General features: G+C 41.9%; 1 protein-coding gene across 2 annotated transcripts in view; it reads left to right on the top strand.

Annotated features, from left to right (window-relative positions):
- SNX25 (sorting nexin 25) overlaps positions 1-26725 on the top strand; it is a 122046-nt gene that overhangs the window by 5760 nt on the left and 89561 nt on the right. The window contains exon 2 of one of the 2 annotated variants that reach the window (XM_058669917.1): positions 3680-3753. The exons of the other annotated variant lie outside the window; for it this stretch is intronic. The gene's annotated coding sequence lies outside the window, so the exon portion shown is untranslated. The remainder of the gene's footprint in view (positions 1-3679; positions 3754-26725) is intronic. 2 annotated transcript variants of the gene reach the window in all.

Below are 26725 nucleotides of genomic sequence, written 5' to 3'. Positions count from 1 at the left end.
TTGCGACCAAACCTGGCCTGACCCATACTCTGTTCTGGTGTTCGGGTTTGCCAGTGGATGACATGAACTGATTCAGCCTGGTCTGCCCCTGACCCATGCCAAATGTATGCCAGTGGGAAAGTTTCCATGGTCTATTCTGGGCTGTTTCCTATCGTACTTCTTGCGCTTATTTTGTGCATACCAGGGGGTCCATGAGCCAGCCCTTCTCAGTTCACCTTCTGTCCTGGCAGGAACAGTGGCTTTTCTTGGCTGGCTTTCACCCCATTCTGGTTCTTGTTGGATGTTTCAGCCCAGCCAGGTTCGTCCATACCCATGTACAGCTCACACATGGCTCAGTAGGGGATTGAGACCTAGCCTAGCCAGTCCCACATCTACCCTGGTTCCCCAGAACACCAGATGGTGTTGGGGTCTGGCCCAGCCTGGTGCATCCAATCCCAGCCACACTAGTGCCACGGGAGACTACAACTGTTTCCTAGTTAGAACGCAGCCCCCATTCCAGCACACGTGCCCCTTGGTGGGAACCTCAACCCAGTTAGGGTGTCCCCCCAGCTCTCCAACTTGGCCTGCTCCTAGCTGCAGATCATGCACCCGACAGTGGCTGCTCTGACTCAGCTTGTCTCAGGCCCTCACCTGTCCTGGCCTCTGCCCCAGACACTGTGGCCCAGCATCCCTGACTAAAGTAGACCAGCAGGTGCAAACGCAAAGTTACATGTCCCTATTACTGGCAATCGCCAGGAATTCATGTTTCACCTATACTAAAGTTGGTCTAATTCATGAGTGTCCCTGAGCAGCTATTACAAATCATAAAAACCCCAGAGCTCGCCACTGGGCGGCCAGCAGGCAGAGCCTGACACCAGTTGGTGCACTGGCCGCCCGAAACCAAGGACTCATCCACCTCCTTGCGGGGTGGTTTTGGCTTGAGCCCCTAGCCAGATCCCACTTAGCAGAGACGCCTCCCCGCAGCTGCCACCCTGCGGAGTGGTTCAGTCCGTCCCCAGCCCCAAGAATGGAATCCACCCTGACTTGTCCTGCCTCCATGGCGGCAGAATGGAGCTAGATTAGTCCAGCTCCCAAATTGCCCTCATGGTACGAACTGGGGGGTTGCAAACCGGAGGAATAGTTGCTCCCAGGTGTGGAGACTGGTTCACTTCTTAAATGGCCGCAGTTGCTGAAGTTGAGCCAGTTTTAAGCCAGCAGCCAAGAGCTTCTTCTGGGTCTCCCACGTGGGTGCAGGTTGCCAAGGCTTTGGGCCATCTTTGACTGCTTTTCCAGGCCACAATCAGGGAGCTAGAATGGAAGTGGAGCAGCTGGGATTAGAACCACTGCATATATGGGATCCTAGCAGATGCAAGGTGAATGTTTCCATGCTAGGCTACCGTGCTGAGACCCTATTCTCTCTTCTACTTTTTATTGTAAATTGAAAATTTATAATTATATATGCCATGGGGTACAAAGTTGTGTTATTATCCCTAAAATATAAAATAATTAAACCAAGATAATTAAAATAAATCCCACCTCAAACATTTAACATTTTTTGCTCTAGATATTTCTTGATTTATGAGTTACATATTCAATGATAAATAAGCAGTTTAATAATGAAGCTGGAAGAGCTCACATAAGAAAATCCACCAAAATCTTATTTCAGAGAAAATGATAAATGCAGAGATATTTTTTCATCTTCTGTTTCCTTCCCCAAATGCCACTACAGTCAGGGGTGGGTCAGGATGAAGCCAGGAGCCAGGAACTCCATACTGGTCTTCTATGTGGGTGGCAATGCCCAAGCACTTAGACCAACTTCCCATGAATTCCCAGATGCCTGAACAAGAAGTAGGATGAAAAGTGGAGCACCTGACACCAAAACTGGGTGCCAGATGTCAAGTGTTGTAAGCCACAGCTTAACCTGCCACGCTATAATGCTAGGCCCAATTTTAGGTGTTTAAAAGGGTAAGGAGAACTAAAAGCCACTGACATGTGAAGAAAGCTTTAATGAAATACTTCAAAGTTTAGCCAGTTGGAGAAGTTCAAGAAGTCGGGCCCGGCGGCAGTGGCCTAGCAGCTAAAGTCCTCGCCTTGAAAGCCCCGGGATCCCATATGGGCACCGGTTCTAATCCCGGCAGCTCCACTTCCCATCCAGCTCCCTGCTTGTGGCCTGGGAAAGCAGTCGAGGACGGCCCAATGCATTGGGACACTGCACCCGCGTGGGAGACCCGGAGGAGGTTCCAGGTTCCTGGTTTCTGATTGGCGCAGTACCGGCCCGTTGCGGCTCACTTGGGGAGTGAATCATTGGACGGAGGATCTTCCTCTCTGTCTCTCCTCTCTCTGTATATCTGGCTGTAATAAAAATGAATAAATCTTTGAAACAAAAAAAAAAAGAAGTCCACCAAATCTAGTTCAGAAGCATTTATTGAGTGTCTGTTGCATATCTTATTTTCCAATCACATTATATATAATTATTTATTTTGTTAGTTGTTGGGTGCCTGTGCCAGGCATATGAGAGGTGGATTCTGATGAGAACAAATTTAAGCATCTAATTGGCATTTTTAGAGTTGAGCTTTCAACAACGGTTTCATAGAAAAGGGTAAGTGCTTTGCAATAGGATTGGTGAGAAAGCTTAGGTCATTGTTTCCTGTAAGTGTGTGACAGTAATTTTGGTCTTGAGATGAACAGGAATACTCCTTGTTCCTGTTGTCTCTGGCCTGATGGATTAGACTAATGGAGAAGGCTGGATGGGAGGACAGATGTTTATACAGACAGTGAAAACATTCACACAGCCATCAACTGTTTCATTTGGCTGCAGTCAGGCTTGTAGAATTCACAAATGAGTTTTTTTACTAACACAAATGCTCTTTGACTTAAACTTAATCTAGTTATTTGAGGGGAAAAGGAAAAGAAACAAGAATTAGGGAGACTATCTCTAGCCTCTTTGTAACTTCTTTTGTTATGCTAATGTGGTAGATTATTCCTCAATCATTTGAACTAGATAAGGACATAATATAGTTACTGTATTCAGGATATTGTTTGCATTTTAACAGGGGATTTAAGTTACGGTTACACAATCACACCTAAGTCTTTGTGATGTTAGAATTGTTTTACCTTAAATTAGTATTATACATGCTCTTCACCCCCCTCTTTGTTTGAAAGGCAGAGTTACAGAGAGGAAGGGAGGGTCTTCCATCCATTGATTGTCTCCCCAAATTGCTGCAACATCCAGGGCTTGGCCAAGCCCAAGCCAGACACCTGGAGCTTCTTGCTGGTCTCTCAGCAGTGCTGGGGTCTAAGCTAAACACTTCAGCCATCTGCTGCTGCTTTCCTAGGCACATTAGAAGGGAGCTAAATAGTAAGTGGAAGCAGTTGGGATTTGGATTGGCTCCATGATGGAAAACCAGCATTACAGGTGGTGGTTTAACTTGCTAAGCACAGTGCTGGCACTTTTATACATGATTTTTAAAGTTGGTTTTTGATAGATTATACATTCACATGATTAAAAAATCAGAGTATATGGAAAGTGAAACAAATCTCTTCTTTAAACAACCAGTTAAAAAGTTTTTTTAGTATAAACAGAAAGCAATACAATTCTAAGATAACCATACTTCCTTCCCTCATTCTCTCAGTCTCCTTCCTTCCCCTTTTTTCCCTTTAATTTTTGTAATAATGATTTCAATTTACTTTATAATCACAGGCTTAATGCACCCCTAACCATAATGTGCACCAAGTAAAAAGTAGAAACACCATTCCTCCACAGGAATATAGACCGTAAGTTTGGTTTTTCTACATTGTTTTTTAATTCTATATTCTATAATAAGTAACAGAAAAAATGTTTTTTTGTAGGGACTGACTTATTTTACCAAGCATTGATGGTTTCTAATTGCATCCATGTTGTTGCAAAATACAAGATTTCTTTAATGGCTGAGTGATATTCTATTATGTAAATGCCACATTTTCTTTATCTAGTCATCAATTGATGGACATTTGAGTTGAATCCACATTTTAGCTGCTGTGAATTGTGCTTCTAGTAACATAAGCGGTACAAGGAACTTTTTAGCAACTTATTAATTAGTTACTGTTTATTCTTCTACATATGTGTTACACGTATACAAGCAAATACAAATATGTATTCAAAAGCAGTTTTGACATGTATAATTATATATGCACAATGGAAATACATTTAATGGAAAATTATTTACTTTATTTTCTGTTGCAAAGGAACATTTCTTAAGGTTGATGAATATTTAGGTGAAGTTATGTAATAGTGATAACTTCAAAAATGAAAGATACATGATTATACTTGGAACATATAACCAAGCTAACTAAACACACCAAGTGTATATTTGAACATAATGCAGTTATCTAAGGGGAGCAATATATATTTTCATTATTTGTAAACAAAAGCAAAAATGTGTTTAGAGATAGAGGACAGGTAGACAGGCATCATTTGAGATTTGAGTTGCTGGAGGTAAAAGAGATGAATCACGAGAGCTGGAACTGGAAAAGGTAGGTGTGGGAGTCCTCAAATGAGAAAGTAGAATTGGATTTTAGGTTGTAGGAAAGGTGGCATAGAAGTGATAGCATCAAAGCTGGACTTCAGAAATATTAATTGGAGATGTAATTCTGATGGACTTAAAGGTAGAAAAACCATCATTAACTGAAGTGTTAAAAGGTAAGAGTGAATGAAGCTGTGTAAATGGAAACAAGAGACAATGAATTCAAGAGTGTGTGGGGTTTTTCTTGATGTGAGTTATCATTAGATGTCTTTAGAGCTAGGTTCAAGAATATGTTTTGGACCTGGCAAGTAGCCTGATGACTGAATTCCTCACATTGCTTGCGCAGGGATCCCATATGGGCACCAGTTCATATCCTGGCTGCTCCGCTTCCCATCCAGCTTTCAGCTTGTGGCCTGGGAAAGCAATCTAAAGGGATACCTGGAGAAGGCTCCTGGCTCCTAGTGAAGCAGTGGATGGAAAATCTTTCTGTCTTTCCTTCTCCCTGTAAATCTTTCCAATAAAAATAAATGAATCTTTTAAAAAATTTTTATTTTTGATGACGTTTACATAGTTGATCAGGGTGGGAGTGGTCAAGGATCAGGGGAAAGTGGGGAAGACCATTGTTTTCATATTTTCTTTCTTTCTTTTTTTTTTTTTCCTGTATCTGGGACAGGGGAGGATACAATATGAGAGACCACACCCAGCCTCCCCAGTACCCAATGTCATCCCAGGATGCTGGTTGCAGAGCATGTTCTGAAGGTTGCACTCAAGTGGTTTTGATAGTTCTGAGATGCCGTTGATATCACCACTCTTAGGATGAGGAAATCCTTCCAAGATCAATTGGCTGACATAGTCCACACCTCAGAGTGTTCTTTCGAATGCCCAAAAGTTTCCTGTTAAGTTTCACTGGAGTAGTTGATCAATTTGTTCTGCCTTCCTTGCTCTGCAAACCAATCGATGCTGTGGTCCAGCCCAACCCTGCCCACCACGTGCTCCGCCCTCATGTACACCAGGGGAAGCTGAAGCCCAGTCAGAGTGACCCCCAGTAACTCTCACTGTACCGGCCCCCAGCTCTGGTTCTTGTGCCTACCAGCATGTGCAGTGGACTGGTCCACTGTGTCCCATATCCCATTCAGCTCCTGTGCCCACAACCTCCCCACTGGCGCCACTTCCTGCCTTGGATCTTGTACTCTCCAGGTGATTCTGCAGTCTAGCTCAACAGGATTTGCCCCCAGTTGCAGCACTTGCCAGCTGATACTGCGGCAAAGCCCAATCCACATGCTTTTACTCCGGCTTGTGTCTGTACCAGTAGATACAATCAGTTGGCCCAGCCTGGCTCTCCCCCTAACCCAGTTCACATGCAGGCCAACAGGTGTTGTAGCCCTTCCCAGGCTGGCCTGCCCCCAGTCCCAGCTCTCAGGCTCACCAGCAGGAGCAGTGGCCAGGAGGGGAGTCCCTTCTACTCCCTTACCCAGTTAACGCACTTCTCCCTGCCTGCTGTGAAGACAGCTTCTGTTTTTCACGAGAGACCCTTCTCAACATCTCAGATCTGTGACTGAGACTTCCCTCTGCTTCAGCCCTGAGCTGCTACATGAAAGTTGGCTGTGGGAAGGCCTCCTCCTGCTGTGTCAATTAAACTCTCACAAATACTTACCTGAAGGATATCTTCCGGCTTCGCCAGCTCATTAGATGTGACATGAACATCTTGAATATTCCAGAGATTTCTGTTTTTCCTGAAGTAGAAGTGTAATCTCATGCATTTTCCCTTGTTTTTTTCCATTTCACTTAATCTTTGTGAGATTTAATCTCCAGGTAGCTAAGGATGTTAGTTTTCTTTTCCACATTTGAATTTTGGCCTTTTATCAAGTCTCATTGTTTTCATTTCTTGACTCATAGGCAGTAGCAGCCTTGAGTGCTCCACAATAACCAAGTCTCCATCAATGACTTAGGTGTTTATTCTTCAGGCCCAGGTCTCTCTCTTTTTTTAAATTTCCTTTATTTTATTAATTACATTGCATTTTGTGACACAGTGTTATAGGCACTTGTATTCCCCCACCCCTTCCCAAGCCCTCCCCCCATGGTGGATTCCTCCACCTTGTTGCATTACCACAGTTCAAATTCAGTTGAGATTCTTTCACTGGAAGTATTTACCAAGCATAAAGTCCAGCATCTTATTGTCCTGGTAAGTTCAACGGCTTCTTGGGGAGACCATCTCTGGTCTAAAGGTAGAGGTGGCAGAGTATCATCCCATCAATTAAAAGCCCCAACATCACATCAGCAACAATTTACAATGTTATGGTATTAATTGACATGGTATTGATTAACCAGTATGTTAAAAGGAAAATGCAAGTTCTTAACCACATCCTGTGACTTCTTCATAGACATTTCAATTTTGGTTTATATACTACCGGGTTCTATACACCTTAAAATGGCTATAGATTACTATTCAGCTGTCTCGTGTCTATTTTCATTTTAGTATTTAGCTGTTTATAGTGTTGAAGCATGATTTTGCTGAACCTGGTTGTTTTTCGGATGATCTGAACTGGCTTATAACTCTAACAAGACATGTGTCAACATTTTAGGTGCAGAACATTTTTAGGAGGGGTGTGCAGAGAAATCCTCAATACCCCAGTGAGGAGTAACTAATCTTTGTGTCCCAGCTAGTGAGGTATGAGTGCATCCTCGCTGACCATTTCCTGTCTGATTCTAAGCTTTCCTTGTTGTTGTCTATTCTAGGTTTTTTTGTATGTTTGTTTGTTTTGAGGGGTTTCTGGAGCGATCCTGATGGTCATTGCGAGAGAGGGTGGGGACCCAGAGCCGGAACCAGGCAAGGACCAGAGAAAGTTCCCCTCCCTAGTCCCGATTGTTCTTCTGTTTCTGCGGACCGCTCAGGGCTCCTGGTTATTGTTCCGATGACGCTGGTTCCTGCATGGCAGAGTTTGGACTTCTTCCATCCCCTGTGGAAGCTCCAGATGGGGGTGGGTGACCTCAGAGTTCTCGGCCTCCGAAGGCACTCCTATTCCCCGTGGTCTCCTTGGCAGTTGGGATGTAGTCCTTGCTGCTCGTATTGATAGTCCATGTTGAGGATCTGGGAGTCTTCAGGGTTGGGATACGAGCCTCCTCCTGTCCACCTGCCCCACTCTGGAGTCCCCACCTTGCTCCATGTGCACGACCTCCTGTTAAGAGGCTGTCAGGATCTCTCCCGATTCCCCCCTTATGCCTTTGTAGCTTTACTATTGTCTAATGCCGACTTGAGTCTGTTGTCTATGAGTTGCCAGTTATGATCCTGATAGGTTATATTTCACGTCTTCCTCACACTTTTTAGGGAGATGGAAGATTTCTCTGCACTCCCTCCCCATTATGGAATAACATAGGGTATTAAGAGTGTTTTAGGTTTTACAGTTCTTTGATGTAGATCATAAGTAGTCTGACTCACATTAATTGTTGATTTATAGATTACATCATTATCTTATTGCATTAGATACAGGTTGTTTGAGATTGCAATAATATTACAATATACAGGTAATATTTTCCAGATTGACACCATTTCATCTCAAATTAAGGCAAACATGTGGTATTTAACCTTTTGGGATTGGTTCATTTCTCTTAGCATAATGGATTCCAGTTGCGCCCATTTAGCCACAAAAAAAAATGCATTTTGTTTTTTTTAATAGCTGAGTAGTATTCCATGGAGTATATGAACCATAGCTTTCTTATCCAGTCTTCTGTTGATGGGCATTTCAGTTGCTTCCAAATTTTTGCAATTATTGATTGTGCTGCTGTAAACATAGGGTTGCATGTTGGTTTCTCATGTAGCAGGTGTTTTGGATATATTCCTAGGAGTGCTGTTGCTGGATCATATGCTATGCTGATTTTCAGTTGTTTGAGTGTTCTCCATACTGATTTCCATAGAGGCTGTACAAGTCTGCAGTCCCACCAGCAGTGGAGTAGGGTTCCCTTTTCCTCACATCCTCGCCAGCAAGTGTTGTTGGTGGTTGTTTTAGTATGTGTGCCATCCTTGCTGGCGTTAGGTGGTACCTCATTGTTGTCTTAATTTGGATTTCCCTTATTGCCAAGGAACTTGAGCATTTTTTCATATGTTTATTTGCCATTTGGGTTTGTTCCTTTGTGAAACGTCTGCCCATTTCCTGTGCCCATTTCTTGAGTAGCTTGTTTGTTTTGGTGTTTTGGTTGTTCTGGAGATCTTTGTATATTCTGGAGATTAGCCCCCTATCACCTATGTAGTGTGCAAAGACCTTCTCACATTCTGTGGGTTGCTTTTTTACTTTTTTGATTATTTCCCTTGCTGTACAGAAGCTTCTTAGTTTGATGAAGTCCCATTTGCTTATTTTGGCCTTGATTGCTAGTGCTTTTGGTGTCCTTTTTAGGAAGTCAGGGCCTACACCTAAATCTTGCAGTGTGTTTCCAACATTTTCTTCCAAAATTTGAAGGTTTCTGGGTGTAGGTTTAAGTCTTTTATCCATTTGGATTTGATATTAGTATATGGTGAGAGATATGGGTCTATCTTCTTGTTTCTACAGGCTATCATGCAGTTGTCCCAACAGCATTTATTGAAGAGACCTTCCCATTTGCTTGGATTGTTGTCTGTCTTTTTGTCAAAGATTATTTGGCTGTATCTATGTGGGTTTCCTTCTGTTGTTTCTATTCTGTTCCATTGATTCTCCTCTCTATCTTTGTGCCAGTACCAGGCTGTTTTGATAACCACTGCCCTATAGTATGTCCTGAGGTCCGGGACTGTGATTCCCCCTGTTAAGTTCCTATTCTTCAGAATGGTTCTAGCTATTCGTGTTTTTTTGTGTTTCCAGATGAACCTTTGTATCATTTTTTTCCAGTTCAATGAAGAATGTTTTGGGTAATTTGATTGGGATCACATTGAATGTATATATTGCTTTTGGTAGTATAGACATTTTAATGATATTGATTTTGCCTATCCAGGAGCATGGGATGTTGCTCCATCTTTTTTTTTTTTTAAGATTTATTCATTTTATTACAGCCAGATATACAGAGAGGAGGAGAGACAGAGAGGAAGATCTTCCGTCCGATGATTCACTCCCCAAGTGAGCCGCAACGGGTTGGTGTGTGCCGATCCAAAGCCGGGAACCTGGAACCTCTTTCCGGGTCTCCTACGCTGGTGCAGGGTCCCAATGCATTGGGCCGTCCTCAACTGCCTTCCCAGGCCACAAGCAGGGAGCTGGATGGGAAGTGGAGCTGCCGGGATTAGAACCGGCACCCATATGGGATCCCGGGGCTTTCAAGGCGAGAACTTTAGCCGCTAGGCCACGCTGCCGGGCCCGATGTTGCTCCATCTTTTGAGGTCTTGTTCAGTTTGTTTTTTAAGTGTTTTACAATTTTCTTCATAAAGTCTCCTACATTTTGGTTAAATTTATTCCTAGATACTTCATACTTTTCTCTGTTATTTTGAATGGTAACTTGCTGGCTAGATCTTCTTCCATCTTGGGGCTGTTTGCATATATTATGGCTGTTGATTTTTGTTCATTAATTTTGTACCCTGCCACTCTACCAAACTCTCGTATGAGTTCTAGGAGTCTCTGTATTGAGTCTCTTGGTTCTTCTGTGAAAGGATCATGTCATCTGCGAATAGTGAAAGCTTGACTTCTTCATTTCCCATTTGAATTCCTTTGATTTCTTTGTCTTGCCTTATGGCCTCTGTGAGTACCTCTAGGACTATGTTGAATAGCAGCGGTGATAGTGGACATCCTTGTCTTGTTCCAGATCTCAGTGGAAAGGGATCCAGTTTTTCTCCATTCAGTATGATGCTGGCATTGGGTTTTTCATATATTGCTCTGATTATGTTGTGGATTATTCCTTCTATGCCTACCCTGGTTAGGGTTTTTAACATAAAGTGATGTTGGATTTTGTCGAAGGCTTTTTCTGCATCTATTGATACTATTATATGGTTTTTGTTTTTCAGTTTTTGGATGTGATGTATCACATTTATGGATTTCTGTATGTTGAACCATCCATGTATTCCCTGGATGAATCCTGCTTGGTCTGGATGAATGATCTGTCTGATTTTTTTTTGGATTCTAATGGCAAGGATTTTATTGAGAATCTTAGCGTGAACGTTCATCAGGGAGATCGGTCTGTAGTTTTCCTTCTCTGTTAATTCTCTATCCGGTTTTGGGATTAAAGTGATGTTGGCTTCATAGAATGAGTTTGGAATGGTTGCTTCCCTTTCTATTGTTTTGAAGCGCTTGTAGAGGATTGGGGTTAGCTCTGTTTGGAATGTTTTGTAGAATTCTGCGGTAAAGCCATCTGAGACCCAGGTCTCTTTTTAGGTCTTTGGCTCCCATTTATTCCGTGACCTAAATTGACATTCCCACTTGGCAGTCTGTGTGGTACTTGGAACTTGGATCCAAGATGTACTGTGATGAGTGTCTCCTTTTTCCTTGTTCCTGTGTCAGTGGCCAGCACCTGCAGAAGTCCACTCCCACAGTCAGAAGCCAGAGTCCTTCTTGATATCTCTTCCTGTCATCTCATATGCATTCCATCATCTGGTCCTATCTTGTTACCTGGTGAGCATCTGCCTTCCAGCTCTCCTAGGCATCCCACCTGAGTGACAGCAGTCTCCTGCCAGTTGGTCTCTGCCTCCCTGTTGGTCCCCCTTCACCTGATTCTTTTACAAATACAATCTGCATCAAATCCCTCTTAAGAAGCATGTTTAATTAAAACCCTTCAGTAAGCTTCCTGCTGTTGGCTTGCTCTCCAGGCTACTTGCCATAATTACTTTCACTTTTCAGACTTCAAAGTGCCAAGCTCCCTCTGTCTAGGGGGATTTCATGTACTGCATGGCTTGCCTTGAACACTCACCACCCCTGTTAGCCTACTTCAAGTCTGTCTTTCCAGACTTCAGTCATCATTTTGAAGAGAAGCCCTTCCTCTCTTCCAGCTTTATGTATTCTCATGGTACCTGGTACTTCTCGTCATTGAACTTATTGCAGTTGTAACTGACATTTTAGGACAGTGATTTTACATTCACCCCTGAACTAACTCCGCAAAGGAGGGAATTCTCCTCTGTATCTCTAATGCCTTTATCGTTCAGTCAGCAGTTGAACAAACAGTCTGATCATCTAAAAAATGGAGATGGCAAATATCTTTAAGGGTTATTTGGAGTAGTGTGATTGTATTTGTAAAATACAGAAGAGAATGTGCATGTTGGATTAATTGGTATACAGAGAGAAAACTCAGAATTTTCAGAAGCTCCACTCCTAATGTCAACTAATGTCAACTCGTTCCCTCCCACCTAAGCAGTATCCACTTGACTGTAGTAGCAAATTCTTTGCATGATATTGTGAGTTGTTCACTCAAATGATGTCTGTGGATAAAGTAGTTTATCTTGCCTGTTAAAATAACAAAACCCCTCTTACCTTTTCCTTTTGTTTATGGTTTATCTATTGAAGATACTGGTGCATTTATCCTGTGGTCTAGACTATAGTTTGAATGTTGCTAATTGCCTGTGAGCCATGTAGGTCACCATGTTCCTCTTTGCTGTGCAAGGCCTGCAAATTTACAACTAGTTCCAGAGGCCTGATCAGACTCATGTTTGATGCCTTCGCCAGACTGTGCTTGATGGCATGCTGTTCTATCAGGAGCCCCATAACATCTAGAACTCTCTTGCTATGATATGGTAGTTGTTGATACTCAATGGCTAGATACATTAGTTTATTAAAGATGACTTTATGGTGCTCTTTTGATTCTGTATTTATTTTTTGGTTAATGGGTTAAATATTTTAAGAAACATTTTCTCCCTCATCTATTATTTGGTTACACAGTGGTATAGTTCATGTAAAAAAAGCTGGAAAAATACTTGATTCTTCCACTTTTTTGGTTTCTGTGCTATACTCTGAAAGTTGAGTGTTTCAGAAAAATATATTATTGTGAACTCATGAATGTGAACATATTTATTGGTTTCAATAAGTTGTAATTCTTGCCTTTTCGAAGCTTACAGTGCCCCATTTTTGTTAAGTAGGAGCACTTTTTATTTGGCTTCTGAGTTTATTTGCTTAGATATTTACTTGTTTATTTACTTGAAAGGCAGAGTTAGAGAGAGGGAAGAAGAGAGGGAGAGACACAGAAGGAGATCTCCCCAAATGATTGCAGCAGCTAGCACGAAGCGAGAGTGGAGCCAGGAGCTACTTCTCCATCTCCCGCGTGAACGGCAGGGGCCCACATTTGGGCCATCGTCCACTTCTTCTCCTCGACCATTAGGGAACTGGGGAGACCAGGTCCTGAACTGGCTCCCGCACAGGATTCTGGGACTGCAGGCAGCAGCTTTATGGCTTGTACCACAGTGCCTGTTCTGAGTCCTTTTTTCATGATCCCTCTGAGAGTTTTCTCATTATATGGTATAACAAGCTGTGTGGAGCTCATTTTGAATGTTTTTGGCTCATACCTAGAATTAGCCATTTCTTCGCAAAGAACCCTGTCTTGTTTCTTTAACAAGTGACATTTGAGTAATTCATTTTGGTGCCACGGTCTTATTACTATTTTTGGGTGGGTCTTAGTTTCTTGAACTCTTCTATGGAGATATAGAGGATATATAGAGGATAGTCACACCATGGTTAGATTTATAGTCTCTGCATGTCTTCTTAAAAAACTTATTTTGAACAGTGCTAGGCAATCATTTACTTGCCATAGCACCTAATGTTCTTATTAGTGAGTTTAGGGAAATGTTTTTTGTGGCTTCTGCTTGGTTCATTTCCCTCTGGTTCATGCTATGAACACAGTGGGCAGGACTGTGCTACAGGAGCCATATGTGAATGTCATGAAACATGAATCTTAGTAATGGATTCAGCTAAACTTAATGTTAATTGCACTTGTTATTTGTGGGTGCATATTGTACAGTGTCCAGTTTACTTTTTGCTCCTATCATTTGAGGTAGATATGGTAATTCTCATTTTACAGATAAGAAAATTGAGGTGTGGCAAGACTAAATGTGTCTAAACTCCATCATAAGTGGAAGAAAAATTTTAAAAATTGAAACCAGATCCTTTTTACACTGGAACACACCTTCTTGCCCACACTTTTAATGAATTACCTTTTTAATGAATAAAAGTTCATCTGGCTTGATCCTCTTTAATAAAAATGAATATCCTTGGGACAATTCTGGGATATGCTTAGGAATTAGTTTGGCTTTGGAGGTATCAGAATGAACTTGAATGATACCACAAGAGCCCCTTATGCCTATTATCAGTGCTAATCATGTAAAGCTGCTTTATTTTTTTAAACTGTTGCATTTGGATGGGATTGCTCAATCTCTCTCACAACAGTGTTCCAGGCAGCCACTAGAAAACTTGCTGGAATTGACACACAACGGGAAACTCAGCAGCCACTGTGAGAATCTAGCAGAGAAGCAGTGTTTCTTTGGGAGCCCGTATCCCTTGGAGTGCCGTGTTACTCTGACCCTATGTAATTGTACTACAAAGGTCTGTCAAGCACTTTAGTTCTTTCATGGGGATTCTTTTAGGTATGCTACAAAAGCAAAGAAGGATGAGAAGCTCGTTTGGTGGTCCTATAGTTTGAAAAAAAAAAAAGAAAAAGAATTCCTGAATCTTTACAATGTGCATTATTAACGTTTTAAGAAATCTTGCAGTGAAAAAAAAAAATCTTGCTGTAAAAGAACCCTTTTATAACTGTTTTTCCTATCCATGACTGATTCTCTGTATTCCTTTTCTTTTTGTTTTCGAACTATAAGATTTTCAAAGAATCAGCATGCATTATTGTACTATATTTCTATGAGCTCAGCTTTGTCTTTCTTTTTTTTTTTGTTTCAAAGATTTATTCATTTTATTACAGCCAGATATACAGAGAGGAGGAGAGACAGAGAGGAAGTTCTTCCGTCCGATGATTCACTCCCCAAGTGAGCCGCAACGGGCCGGTACTGCGCCAATCAGAAACCAGGAACCTGGAACCTCCTCCGGGTCTCCCACGCGGGTGCAGTGTCCCAATGCATTGGGCCGTCCTCGACTGCTTTCCCAGGCCACAAGCAGGGAGCTGGATGGGAAGTGGAGCTGCCGGGATTAGAACCGGTGCCCATATGGGATCCCGGGGCTTTCAAGGCGAGGACTTTAGCTGCTAGGCCACGCTGCCGGGCCCCAGCTTTGTCTTTCTTTACGTGGCTTATTTCACTTAATGTTTAGAGGTACAGAGTCGAATAGTGGTCTAGAAAAGGCCTGGAGTAGAAGGGAAGGGATAGAGAAAGACTGGTTAATGGTTACAAAAACATGGCTAAGTAGGATGATTGAGTTCTGATGTTCAATCACATTGTAAGGTCACTAAAATTAAAAATAATTTACTGTAGGGACAGCATTGTGGTTTAGCTGATAAAGCCTCTGCTTGCAGTATCAGCATCTCATGTACCCCAGTTTGGGTTCCAACTGCTCAATTTCCAATTCAGCTCCTTGCTAATGCACCTGGGAAAGCAGCAGAGGGTGGCCCAAGAGCTTGGCTCCTGAAACCACATAGGAGACTGCTGCGGGGTCCGAGTGAGATCACACCAGACACGTCTAAGGTTTATTAAGGAGTCTTTATTAACCAAGCTTGGTGATAACAGAGCACACTAAAAATAGCAAATTACAAATCTATATGGCAATCCAAACAAACATAATCCCAAAAGGAACCAATGGTCATTATCCTTAAGTCCATCCATTCAGCCGAAAACCTATGTCCCAGCTTCCCCAACAATATAAGTTATCCTAAGAGACATGCAACAAATAACCTGGACACACTTACAAAGCTGCAGACATTCACCTTTCCCTGGCTTCTCTGCCCACTTTCCATTACTACTAGGCCTCACCTATTCTGGAACTCCTGACAGCACACAAACCAGAAATAACATTATTACATCCATTGTCCCATCTAAGCAGTACATAGGGACCATGCTCAGGGGATTACCTGTCCTGGGTCAGCCAAGAGTCGAGGTGCCAGAGCAATGAAAGCACCTTGCCAGAAAGAGCGAGAGCCCCCACTTCACAGGCCTTTTAAAGGGGCTTGTGAGGGGAGTGGTTACACAACAATGCAATACCGTCCCCTCTCAGTTGATAGGTGAGTCACAGGTGGGCAGGAGTGAATACCTAAGTGTTGTGAGCTAAGTAGTTGATTAGTGCTCATTGGGATGAGCAGGAACAGGAACTGGGCTTGTAGCTAAAAACACCTAGACTAATTGGACTTATCTGCATCCAATATCCTGGCTAAATTAGGATGTGGGGGGAGTGGTTAAGGATGGAATTAACATTCCATTTCTGTTAGGACCTACCTTCAGGACAGAGGGTGGGGGACACAGCCACATTTCATTTGCCCACTGTCAGTGGGTGCTGGCTATCACTGGCTACACCCGTAACAGAGACCTGGAAGTAGCTCCTGGCTCCCAGCTTCAGTCTGGCCTAATTCTAGCCCTTGCAGTCATTTGGGGAATGAACCAGTGGATGGAAGCTCTCTCTCTCTCTCTCTCTCTGTTTGTCTATATCTCTGTAACTCTGGCTTTCAAATAAAAATATACAAAAAATTTTACAATATATTTCAAAGTGTACAGAAGGAATCTTGAATATCTGCAACACAAAGAAAAAATAAATATTTGAGCTGATGAATATGTCGATTACTTGATTTGGTCATTATATGTTATGTATCAAAATATCACACTGTATTCTGTTAGATTTTTCAGTTTATTCTCTGCTCCCTGGAGAACACAGGGAGTCTTTGGCACCAATTCTGTGTCTTAGTTCTGCTGTATCCTGTGAATTGGATTAACTGAAGCTTCAACTTCAGGCACCACAAGCACACGGAATGAGAGCCAGCGGAAGGAAGTCTCTTTTTGGAACAAGGAAAGCACTTCTGGAAATGCCCATGGCAGTGTTCCTCTCAAATCTATTGGGCAGTTTGAGCAAGTGTCCACTCATAAAGAATTGCTGGCAAAGGGGACAGGATTCAGGAAATTGGCCTTGCTCAGTTATCTGGAGAGCAAGGAGGTTATGGAGTGAAAACAATGAGCACTTGCCCTCACAGGGAGGTCCCTGAGGCCTCAGCTAACCTCCCGCTTTAGCCTACCTTTCACACCTCTGCTGACTTATTCTCACATACAATCTACCACTTACTGTCGCTGAATTTACCTTGGTGTGCATCTGTGTGTGGGCTGCTAAGGAGGCCTTTTCCTCATTTTTATATATTGAGTTCTACCTACTCTTTGGTGTTCCAACTCAATTGTCTTTCTGTTCAGTTAATTTTATTAGTATTTTTAAAAAAGATTATTTATTTATTTATTTTTAAGATTTTTATTTATTTTATTGGAGAGGCAGATGTACAGAGAAGAAGATCTTCCGTCCAGTGATTCACTCCCCAAGTGGCCTCAATGACTGGTTCTGCACTGATCCGAAGGCAGTAGCCAGGAACTTCTTTTCCAGTCTCCCACATGGGTCTAGGGTCCTAAGGCTTTCTGGGCCGTTCCTCAACTGTTTTCCCAGGCCACAAGCAGGGAGCTGGATGGGAAGTGGAGCTGTTGGAATTAGAACTGGTGCCCATACGGTATCCCAGGCATTCAAGGCGAGGACCTTAACCATTAACGCTATTGCGCCGGGCCCTATTTATTTTTATTGGAAAGGCAGATATACAGAGAGAGAAGACAGAGAGGAAGATCTTCTGTCCATTGATTCATTCCCCAAGTGACCACAATGGCCAGAGCTGTGCCGATCCGAAATCAGGAGCCAGGAACCTCCTCCAAGTCCCTACACTGGTGCAGGGTCCCAAGGCTTTGGGCTGTCCTCGACTGCTTTCCCAGGCCACAGGCAGGGAGCTGGATGGGAAGTGGAGCAGCCAGGTTAGAACCGGCGCCTATATGGGATGCCAGCATGTTCAAGATGGTAACTTTAGCTGCTAGGCCATTGCACCGGACCCTAGAGTGTTTTCAAACCACAGACAGAGGCTGTGCAATGTCCACAAGTGGCAAGGGAACTGATTCCACATGTTTAGATTCATGTGCGCACACCTGTGTATTTCTCAGTATGCTGTATTTGTGGAGTGGAATGACTTGCACAGATGCCCATTTTAATCTTGTGTTTCTTATAAGAAGAGATCTCAAAATTTCAATTTTGCAGTTGAACTACACATGATCCAGGTCTCGGCTAGGGTTAGATAATCTTTGCTGTCCTGTAAGAAGGGACGTAAAAATCCATTTCTTTAGGTAGATTCAATTAAGTTGTGTCTTTCATTGTATGCAACTAGTATTTTGTGGCGATCATTCCACTCACTGTTATATCTATCCCTTACACATGAGTGTTATTTGAACCATTTTCTTTGGAATTCTTTTTTGTTTTTTCTTCAGGGGAACTTTGGAAATAGAAATCTCACTGAATCAAATTTCCAATATAATATCTTTCTATCTAAATACTGAATATTTCATCATTAATTTTTAATTTTAAAGCCAGTCAGCAAATTAACAAGAAAATGATATGCTATTCCAGGGCCTTAATGGAGTAGAAAGCAGTGATTGCTCTCAGTGCTAAAAATTGCTGTGCAGAAAGCAGCAGTCCTGTGTGACTCATCTGGCTGTTGGGTTATAAGAAAGTACTGAAGCAGACACAGCCATTCTGGTTCTTTCATCATTTATGCTCAGTGGTATCTGTGGGAACTCAGGAATTGGTCATGATGTTTGCAGCCTGTTTCTGTGTGTATGAACTTCAAAATTCTTAAGAAATGATCTCCTGGATCGATTGTATATCTGAGTACCTTTTCTTCTATGACTTGCACTGGAGGGTGAAGTGCAGAGGGCCAGAACAGGAAGTATATTACAGCTCCTAAGCACGTAATTGTATGACTCATTTGTTACTTGTTAGGAGCTTCCATGAAGCCCCTTGAGCACAAAGTCTCTTCACTGTCCAACCAAGTGCCAGGTGCTCACTAGGAGTCCCTGGGTATGTGGTAGATAATTGATTGAATTCATGTAAATGTGATTCTTACCATAGAAACCTGTCATTTCCCATATGAACTCAAAATTACAACAGACACCAGTACAGAAATGGTTACAGATTTTTTTTTTGTCACACAGACCTTTTCAGGAATGCAGTAAGCAAATGCTGGAATTCTGTTACTTTTTCCTAAGTCAGTTTGCTTTTTGTTGATTATTCTGCGGTCCCAGTACTCAATACTTGCCACTTTAGGCAAATTGCTGTCTGCCTATTTCAATGCCTGTTAGTGTCTCAATGTCCAAATTTGAAGATCCTCAGATTGGAATCTTTTTTTTTTTTTAATGCTATTTTGGCCGTTTGCGGCTATTTGGAGAATAAACCACTGGATGGAAGATCTTTCTCTTCCTCTCTCCTTTGCTGTATAATACCTGTCTTTCCAATAAAAAATAAATATTTAAAAAAATGCTATTTTGGGGCCTGGCGGTGTGGCCTAGTGGGTAAAGTCCTCGCCTTGAAAGCCCCGGGATCCCATACGGGCGCCGGTTCTAATCCCGGCAGCTCCACTTCCCATCCAGCTCCCTGCTTGTGGCCTGGGAAGGCAGTTGAGGACGGCCCAATGCATTGGGACACTGCGCCCACGTTGGAGACCCGGAAGAGGTTCCTGGTTCCCGGCATTGGATCGGCACGCACCGGCCCGTTGTGGCTCACTTGGGGAGTGAAAAGATCGGATGGAAGATCTTCCTCTCTGTCTCTCCTCCTCTCTGTATATCTGGCTTTCCAATAACAATAATAATAAAATCTTTTTTTAAAAAAATGCTATTTTTGTTTTTATTTGAAAGAAGGAGGGAGGGAAGACTGGAGAGAGAGAGAGAGAAAGAGTGTGTGTGTGAGACTATGTCCATCTCCAAAGTGTCAGAATTGGGACTGGGCCAGGCCAGAGCCTCCCGGGCTTCTATGTGGATGGCAAAGACCCCTCTACATGAGCCATCAGCTCTGCCTCTCAGGACACATACTAACAGGAAACTGGAATCAGAAAGAGGCCAAGAGATTTGAATGCAACCACTCAAATATGCAATATAATCAAACTCTGATGGCTGAACCTCAGAAATAAAACATGTTTTCCTTTGCAAGTCTAATGTTTCACACTAGATTCCAAATAATCCTAAGTATTATTAGCTTACCTCAGAAATCTGTCTCTTGATCAGTTAATAAGTGTTTTTTCTTTGCATTGCTATTTATTTTTTTTCTTAAAAGCAGTTTAATTATCGGGCTCGGCGTGGTAGCCTAGCAGCTAAAGTCCTCCCCTTGCACACGCTGGGATCCCATATAGGCAACAGTTCTTGTCCCAGTGGCCCTGCTTCCCATCCAGCTCTGCTTGTGGAATGGAAAGCAGTCGAGGTTACCCCAAAATGTTGGGACCTCGCACCCGTGTGGGAGACCCAGAAGAGCTCCTGGCTCCCGACTTTAGGTCGGCTCAGCACCGGCCATTGCGGCTGCTTGTGGAGTGAATTAGTGGATGGAAGATCTTCCTCTCTGTTTCTCCTCCTCTCTGTATATCCGACTTTCTTAGGCACAAGCAGGGAGCTGGATGGGAAGTGGGGCTACTGGGACATGAATTGGGGCCCATATGGGATCCTGGCTCATGTGAAGTGAAGACTAGCCGTTAGGCTATTGCACTGGACCTGTTTCCCCTGGGTTTTAACTAAACGCTTATGCTATGCTAATGTGATGTCATATGCTTTTGCTATAGTAATAATAAGGGATTGTGTGCCAGCAAGAAATGCATTTGAATTTCTGGTCTTAGGTTCTATCTTTTTATTTTAGTTTATTTTTTTAATTGTTATTAATTACATTGCATTATGTGACACAGTTTTATAGGTACTGGGATTCCCCCCACCCCTCCCCTTAGGTTCTATCTTAATAGGTGATTATCTTTCACTTTGAAAATACAGGCAGAACCTTGATTTATATTTTAGATGCATGCAGTCTGGGTTGCCTTTAGCCTGAACACAACAGATACTTTGATATATGGTATAATAAGCTACAGAAGCCACCGATAATCTAATGTACCATTCACCTCTTGCCAGATTCATTTTAGGAAAATCATCATAAGGTTTTGGACTTATGGCACCTGAGTTGACTTGATTTTTAATATCACAGTCCCTCCCAGGGTAGAGAAGACCCCCCCCGATCGGCCCCTTTATGTCACCTCTGTGTTCATTATTTATTTTTCTGTTTTGAGGTGCTTGGTACACGAAACCTAGTTCTCATGGTGCTGGACTTAGTGCACATCAGAGAAGCTTTGGATGGGCAAGTGTTGTGGCACAGCGTGTTATCTGAGTGCTAGTTTGAGTTCTAGCTGCTTCAGTTCCCACCCAGTTCTCCTACTGTGCCTGGGAATGCAGTGGAGAATGGCCAGAGTATGTAGGCCCTCCCACCCATGTGAGACCTGGATGAAGTTCTTTACTCCCAGCTTTGGGCTACTCAACCCCATTCATTGCAGCCATTTGAGGAATGAACCAGCAGATGGAAGATCTCTCTCTCTTTCTCTCTCTCTTTCTCTGTTGTTCTGTGTTTCAAATAAATAGATAAAAATAGTCTTACAATGGAAGATTTTTTCCAAACCCACTGTGTTAATCAGCTTTCCATCACTGTAACAAAGTATTCAAGGCACCCAACTTATACAGGAAAAGTTGGGCCAACTCACAGTTTGGGAGGCTCAAGTTTGTTAGATGGATGGGCCTACCGGCTTGGCTTCTCATGAAGGAGGCAGATGGTAATGGTTGAGTGTGTTTAGGAAGGATCCCAAGGCAAGCCAGCAAGAGGAGAGAGCAGCTGGCCCACACTCAGGTTTATAACCATCTCTGTCCAAGAACCATCATTGGAGAGTGTGCATCTTTGACCTCAAGACCTCCTGGTTAGCACACCTCCTAAAAATTGTGATTAGATTGGGTTTTCACTCTCCTAGTCCCATTAGCTTACTATGACTTGGGGATTTAAGGTCCTGCATCGGTTTGAGCCAAATCATATTCCAACCGGAGCATTCACCTACGCACAGTTAGTGCATGAAAGCTGATAAAGCTGAATCCCTCCTCTCCACCCCACCCCACCCCATTTGTTTGTCTTCCTCTCTGCTGGTAGACTGATCTTGAAGCACAAGATTCTTCAGATGTTTAATCCTTTGAATGAAGTTAGAGCCCAAATCCAGCTCTCTATTTCGTAGGTACTTCTGATATGTTTTGGAACATTTATTATTTTCCTATGCATAGGTCAGTAGCATAGAAAGCAAAATGTTTTTCATTGAAGATAGAAAAAGTCAACCTAAATATAAAATAAGAGACTGGCTAAATTATAGTACAAGCCATTCATAACATTCTGTTCCAAGTAGTTAATTATGTGAAAGACATTCATAATATAATATTGAGCTGAAAAGGCCAGATACAGAATTGCAAAGCACTAGATCTTGATTTTGTTTTCAAAGTGTGCAAATGGAAAAGTTCCAATAATGATCAAATGTTACTATCAGCAGATGCTGTCCTAAGTACTTGGTGTGCTTTATCTTGCCACACATACCAGCCCACAGAGGCTGATACTGTTGCTATCTCTGTTTAGCAGATGAGGAAATCAAGGTACAGGATAGTAACTTGCCCAAGTGAGTTACATAATAAGTGTTGGGCACAGCAATTAGGGGAAAATTCTCAAAATCTCAGTCATGATCATCTCTGGGCGATAATATTATGAGTCAATTTTTTACATGTTGTAGAATACATGCTGTAATTAGAGATCATGTTTTAAAAATTTAGCATCCTCTTGGGGCTGGCAATGTGATATGGTGGATAAAGCCACTACCTGTGATACCAGCATCTCATCTGGGTACTGATTGAGGCTTGGCTGCTCCACTTCCAATCCAGCTCCCTGCTAATGGCCTGGGAAGAGCAGCAGACAATGGACCAAGTGTTTGGGCATTTGCCACTGATGCAGGAAATCCGCATGAGGCTCCTAGCTCCTGATCCCACCCGCTTCGTGGCGCCAGCCCTGGTTCTTGCAGCCATGTGCGGAATGAAGCAGCAGTGGATGGAAGACCTCTCTCTGTGTCACTCTGACTTTCAAAATAAATACATATGTAGTTTTAAATATAGCATGTTCAGAATCTAGGAAAACAGTACAAAAAAGTTTGCAGCTTTCATTATATACATTCTATAAAATAGAAATCATGCTTAATTACAAGGGAGAAAGAAAGGCACAGTACTAAGAGTTTGTCTCACTATAAACTTCCCTGAAAGATAAGCTCTTAGTATGTATGTACAAAAATTTTCTTCTTTTGAGAAGGAAAACAAGGTATTAAATATAATGATTCGTGATTTAACAAACTAGGTTTGCAAGAACTGGGCTGGGTACTTTATCAATAGTAGGGAATTTCAAGGTACCTATGCCAAAAAGATATCTCTAGAAAAGTATGCTTTCCTCTCTGTAAAACATAGTCTCCAATGTGAAAAATCATTATGTTCTGTTGTGTCTGCCTTTCTCTAGTTGCTTACCTTTTTGAACTTTCTTTGTTGCTTTCACTTCCACCATTTCTGGCCCCTTCAAAACCCAGCCAATCAGCCATCCAAACTAAACAATTGCAAGTTTATAGTGTTTTGAGCTTTTTTAGTACTGTGCTATAATATGCCAGGAATTCTTGCTAAGTCCCTTATGTGAGCCGTCAACTACAGACAAGATGTCCATGGCTTCAACATAACTCCAAGTTCAACCCAGTGTTAGCTCACGGTGTTTATAATAGCAATCAAATTAGTTGAAGATAACCATCTAATGTTCTTGATTTCTGTTTGTTGTTGAGACAGAAAATCAAGACAGCTAGCTGTGTAGCAGTCACAACCCTGGTCACTCATGTGTAGTCTTACTATATCTGCTCCTGTGTTTGTTTGTTTGTTTGTTTCTTTCTTTCTTTCTTTCTTTCTTTCTTTCTTTCTCTCTTTCTTTTTTTGACCATTGTGTTAGTTATGTTCCCTAATTCTCCAAGATGCACTGAACTCATTTAAAAAGCATCTGGGGAGGGGGAGGCTATCTGGAACCAGAATTCATCATGAATGAGTACACGGCAGAACCCTGACCTGTTTGACTTCAGAGCCTGTATTTCCTCCTCTTGCTCTGCCCCCTCTCATTGCTGTTTAATAAGGCACCACAGCCTCCATGTTGGAAATGAAGTTTGTTGTGTATGTCACTGCTAGTCATATTATGTGATCTTTTCATGTTTCTTAGTCCCTTCCTACTCTTCTGAGGCAGGATATGCACAGTTCCTCCATTTATTTGGCTTGAAATGAATTTTTTTTTTTGAGGCTGAGACAGAATATGTTTGTTTTGAAAGGAGCCATGGTTTTAAGAATAACATAATTTAAGAATGAGAATATTAGTCATTGGATGTCAGTACATTGTCAGATGCTGGGAATACTTGTAAAGGCTGAGCTTTGTGACATCTCCATGTAGCTGGAATTGGTTGGTGTTTTTTTGTAAGGTACATTGCCAGTTCAGTAGCCTTACAGGAAAATACACTTCATCACCCTTGAATTCTGTTCAACTAAGTTTCTTTCCAAAATGCAACAAATATTTAAAAATAATATATCTTTGTAATAGAGGATGGAGATACTTTTTATTAGTATAGGTACTAAGCATAAAAGGAATTACAAGTCATATATCAGCTGGTTTAGCTTCCTTAGGCAGCAAACATGCTGAACAGTGCCATTCTTAAAACAGCGGGGGTATATTCATGCTTGGATTCTAGACGGTTCCCTGCTTGTTCATTGCTAATGGTGTCGGGGGTATCTTTGGCCGTAATGCAGACATTTGGAGCGCGTTATGGTTGTAGTCTAATGGGGATGTTCAGGACTCAACAGAAAGCTGGTGTGGAAGGAGGTCATTGCTAAGACAGCCACTCTTGATGCAGAGGATCTGGTTACATGTGTAAGGGAAAGCTTTCAGATTTTGCCCTGCCTTTGGAAAACATTTTGAAATGGAACGGTTCTATGTGGAGACCTCGCATTGTCTTCTTCAGAAGAACTCACCGAATGATTAAAAAGGATCTTGAGTCATTATTTTTAAGCTAAATAGGCTTTGTTTATTTTTATTAACATTTTAAAACTGTGTGCTTGGTACATGATCATGGTCTGCTTCACCCAAAGCCTTTTGAGAGTTAATATGGTGCTGGGGAAACTGAAGACTTGGAGCAGCAGCAGAGTGGTCAAGCTGTATTTGAAGTCTCCATATTGCGGCAGTGGTCAGAGTACCTGTATCTGCCTTTCACCTTGCTTAAAGCTGGCATTTAGGAAAGTGATTATCAGGAACAGGTAGGCTTCACCAAAGCAATGAGGCCTCTGTTATTGAACGTACAAAGAGGAGATTGGCACTAGCTGTGCTGTGCTACTCTGGGGGGTCTACCTTGTGGAATTTCTTTTTTTTCAAATTAGGAGAATGAAGACAACTGTTCAAGATTTTGTTTGTTTTGCATTTGTTTACATTTTAGTTCCCTTCCACGCTTCCTTCTTTTTCTTCCTTGCTTCCTTCCTGAAACTCCACCTTATGAAAATGATTAGCAAATTCTATTCTTATGATCTGGAAGAGAGAGTATATAGTAGCCAACTGAAATTTAGATAGTCACAAGAATAAATATTCGATCTTTGAAAAGTAATTTTTAAGTCTAGTAATCCAGTTGTCTGTGACTTGTGACCCTTCTCTTTCCTATTCTCCTTACATACTCTTCACCAGACTATGGGGACGAAATAGGAAGACAGATATATTTTTCTTTCTAATAATTTGGGGTGAGTGAAAACCCAGAACCAGATTGGAAAATCAGGGTGAAAAAATAGGAATTTTGTTTAAAGAGTCAAAACAGAAAATGTTGTTCTCATAAAGTTTTTTCCCTTTAATTTTTTAAATTATTGTAAAATATTCATAACAGGAAGGTTACCAGTTAACTACTTTTCAGCGTATAGTTCAGTGGTACTAAATGTGCTCAAAATGTACAGTCATGAGCACTCTCTGCAGAACTCTCTCTTCATCTTGTCATCTGAAACTCTGTCCCCATTACGAAACAGTAACTCCCCATTCTCTGTTTACCTCAGCCCCTTGCAATCACTATTCTGCTTTCTTTCTCAAGCTTTCTAAATTAAAGAGACCCAAGGTCTTTTTTCAGAGCCCTTCGTGACAAACATGCATTATTATATCAGAATACATAGTAGAAATGCAAAAGAAAGGCACATCTTTCAAGGAGGAATAAAATAAAAAAGAAAGGAAAATAAGAATTTAGCAAAATAAGTTTTGAATGAAGTTGTGCAAATGAACTTGTTTGCACATGTGCCTGACAGTCACATTCAAACCTGTTTCTCTCCTAGCCCTTCAAGTCAGTATGCATGTTAAGATCTCGAATTCAGGAACTTCTTACCTGAGTTTCCAGTATTGCTTATATCATCTGATCAGCACCGCGCACTTTAACCACTGTAGCTGTATTCGTGAAACCATAGTCAGATTTATTTTCCAAAGCCATGAAAAGATGTGATTGAAATTATTAACATATCCTTCTGAAAGTATTTGAATCAAACATTAGCCAAAAGTTGTTTAAACATCAGTTTGATGTTTTGAAAATTACTTAAATTTAAAAATCTGTCATTCTTCATCTTTTTCACCAATTGTATGAAAATGTTGCAAAAATTGCTGTAAAAAACTGATCATTTAATCTGATGAAGAACTATCCAGTGACTAGAAAATACATTTTATAAACAATTTAACTTACTATTTTTCACAATACAGTTTCTTAGGTGTAGTAGAAAATACTTTTCAAATGGTTGAAAGTATATGCTTTTGGGGCCTGGCGGCGTGGCCTAGCAGCTAAAGTCCTCACCTTGAACTCGCCAGGATCCCATATGGGCGCTGGTTCTAATCCCGGCAGCTCCACTTCCCATCCAGCTCCCTGCTGGTGGCCTGGGAAGGCATTGGAGGACGGCCCAAAGCTTTGGGACCCTGCACCCACGTTGGAGACCCAGAGGAGGTTCCAGGTTCCTGGTTTCTGATTGGCGCAGTACCGGCCGTTGCGGCTTACTTGGGGAATGAATCATCAGATGGAAGATCTTCCTCTCTGTCTCTCCTCCTCTCTGTATATCTGACTTTGTAATGAAAATAGATAAATCTTTAAAAAAAAAAAGAAAGTATATGCTTTTTGCTTCTATACATTACATGGCTGACTTTAATGTGACAGTGATTGTTCTTATGGTTTAATTCCTTCGGAAAGTGTTTATTGCTATTGTGAATTGGAAG

The sequence above is a fragment of the Ochotona princeps genome, chromosome 11 (genome assembly GCF_030435755.1).
Source record: "Ochotona princeps isolate mOchPri1 chromosome 11, mOchPri1.hap1, whole genome shotgun sequence".
Lineage (NCBI taxonomy): Eukaryota > Metazoa > Chordata > Mammalia > Lagomorpha > Ochotonidae > Ochotona > Ochotona princeps.
The sequence above is the reverse complement of the archived record's forward strand: the minus strand, read 5'-3'. Positions and strand labels throughout refer to the sequence as shown.